The sequence below is a fragment of the Mustela erminea genome, chromosome 9, assembly GCF_009829155.1.
Source record: "Mustela erminea isolate mMusErm1 chromosome 9, mMusErm1.Pri, whole genome shotgun sequence".
Taxonomy (NCBI): domain Eukaryota; kingdom Metazoa; phylum Chordata; class Mammalia; order Carnivora; family Mustelidae; genus Mustela; species Mustela erminea.
Genome location: NC_045622.1, coordinates 17,441,514 through 17,444,380, shown reverse-complemented (window position 1 = coordinate 17,444,380; position 2,867 = coordinate 17,441,514). Strand labels below are relative to the sequence as shown.

Below are 2,867 nucleotides of genomic sequence, written 5' to 3'. Positions count from 1 at the left end.
GCTTGGAGCATGAATCACTGACATAGTCGCACCTTGAGGTCACTCCAATGAATCCTTTAATCCCACATAAAGTGGGGAGCTCATATGCTAAGTATTACAGGAGGTCACTATTGCAGCCTACATCCCAGGCTTTGACATGTTTCCACCCATCAAGACTCGTGTTGAACACTGTACATTCTGATCCAGTTCAGGTAAAGTTAATTTAAAGGAGAAGAAAGAGGCTCTGTAGGCAGTGGCCACCAGGACTAGAGTATCTTTAAATGCATAAGAGAAAGCTAGTAAGACCTCAAGGCCATTTATATCCTCTCTCTTCCTCAGGATCCCTTTCCATAGCCAGGTGGTCTCAAAATGCTATCAGTCCTATCTTTTTTCTCCTTTTATAGTTGTCTCTTTCTCTCCATTTCCAGTCCTGGTTGATGCGCATCTACTCATCAGTAAGTTGCCGTTCATCGCCCATCCGTTGTCTCTCCCGTAAACACCTCCCCTCCCACACTGTGCCAGCAGAATCAGGCACTTCCTTCCTTCCTTTGCTAGCACAGTGTCAGCACAGCTCTTATGAGATTTATCACACGGACCATAATTATTTATTTACCATCCTCTAGGACCGCATAACAAGCAATCTCAAAACTTAGTGGATTAAAACAATAGCCACATTTATTCTTAGTGTTCTCTCCCACAGATCCCGAGTTTCATGGGGTGCAGGGAGGCCGTTCTCACCCTCTACAGGGCTGCTCTACAATTACTGTCTTGAGATCGGGGCTGGGATCATCCCCAAGTCTTCATCACACTCATAGCTGGTGACAAAGCTGGAAAAATTCAAGCTGCTGGGGCCCTATGAGGCTCTCTTCATGTCTGTATAGTCTGTCCTCAGAGTCTCTGCCTCACGGCAGTCTCAGGATACTTGCACATCTCCTCTGTCCACTCAGGGCTCTGAACGCAAGTGTTCCAAAAGACAGTGAACAAGGCAGAGGCCACTTTGCTTTGTATCACATAGTCCAGCCACACAGGGCCTCCTTTGCCACTATCTGGGGACACCCCAATTCAATGGGGAGGAAATATGAGACATCTCTCAACCCCATGGAGGAGGGTCAAATCACACTGCAAGGAGAGCAGGTAAGACAGGAGATATCTGTGTGGTCATCTTTGGAAAGTACAACCTGTCAATTATAAATCCAGGGTCTGACAAAGTACCTGGCACCTGATGATCTCTTTCTAAATACAATGGCTGATCAAATGAGTGACCCTCATCCCCATGTATACCTGGTTATCTTATGCCTTGCTATTGACAAAAATGTTATTCTTGCCTCTCTCATTAGCTTTCCCGATATCCAGTTTATCCTTCAGCCCATTTTCTGGAGATCCACCTTCCAAACCCCTGTTTTTCAATGTCTCAGTTTCAGAAGACATTGGCAGCTCCCAATGGCATGCAGAAATATCAGGATGTTGCCCCAGCCTGTGATGCTCTGGCATTGCTTTAAATACAGCACAAGCATACAGACCCATGTGTGTATCTTGACTTATCTCCACACTGTAGGAAGGGCGAGTTCAGCACAGGTATGTGTTACTAGTTTTCAAGTGTGTGGCTTGTGTGACTTATCCAAGTTGTCCTGAATTCTGATTCATAGTGATGGATTAAAGCATTGTTCCCTCCTGTAGTTCTACTAGAACAACAGCAAAGGATAGAAAGGACACAAGTCCTTAGGAGACTAGAAAAAGAGATACGACATCCAAAATTTGGAAGCTGAAAAGCCAACAGAGAACAATAGCTGAATTAGATGATTTGCAACATTATAAAGCTTCTTCCCTTTCCCCTTCCCCTGCCAAAGGAAGTTCACTAGGGCTCGGTAATTGGAAACATGAGATCCCTCTCAAACCAATGGAGAAGGTGGGATTGAAAAATTAAAGAATTAAAGTCTGCATAAGATATAGTAGTTCTCCCTCCTCTACCCTGACTGAAGACTGAAGATTTATTCCCTTCAAGAAGGTGAACCAGAAGGACTCTGGATACGGAACATCAGGCAAGCTGATGATGGGTTGTATTAGTGGAAAAAAAAAAAAGAATAAAATAAAATCTCCACATGGAACAGTGAGATCCTTGGACATCATTTCCTATTAGGTCATGAATACTCACAGATGGGTTTTGGTCCATGTACTCTTTCCTCAAACCAAGTCAAGAATTTGGAGGCTTTCTCTCTGAAAAATAAAACAATAAAGAAATAAGTTATCATAAAAAGTAAAAGGCCTATAGATCTGACCACTGGGATTTCCCACAGACCTACCATAAAGCTTACCAATGGACAAGTAGCTCCTAACTAAATAGAGGTTCCAGTAGGCTTTTTGATGCTGATCTTCTCAGTAGGAAGAGAGAGGTAAAGATCACCATATACTTGAGAAAAACCTGCAGCAGAACAGAGACCAAAAGTTAGTGGGACAAAGAAACTCAGAGGAAATAGAAACAGTGCCAAAAGTAATAATATTTTTTAAGTGGGAGGAGGAGAAAGAGAAAGAACTATAATTAAGTTCCTCAAGAAGATTAGAGAAGCTAGAAAAGATAAGAGATTTAATGTAATAATTGGAAAACAAGGTTGTGCTGAAGACATATCACAGAAGGTGTGGGCAAAATGACAGTGAGATAGAAAATAGAAAACATAAGGAAATTAGAGGATTCATAACATCTGAATTAAAGGAGTTCCAGAAAAAATGGAGAAAACAAAGAAGAGAGAATTATCAAAGGAATAGTTGAAGAAAAATGTCTGGAAATAAAAAACTTGAGTTTCCAAATAGAGATGGCTGTAAGTGTCCAGCAAAATTGATCACCACACTCAGAACATCCTGCAAGAGAGGTAAAACCAGGAAGCAACCAAGGA

General features: G+C 42.1%; 1 long non-coding RNA gene across 1 annotated transcript; it reads right to left on the bottom strand.

Moving 5' to 3' along the window:
- Window positions 1-1,527: 1,527 nt before the first annotated feature.
- Window positions 1,528-2,390, bottom strand: LOC116599337. Its single transcript, XR_004289319.1, has 3 exons — window positions 2,292-2,390; window positions 2,132-2,193; window positions 1,528-1,661 (listed from the first exon to the last, which is right to left on the bottom strand). It is a non-coding gene; the product is annotated as an uncharacterized LOC116599337 (long non-coding RNA).
- Window positions 2,391-2,867: the final 477 nt, after the last annotated feature.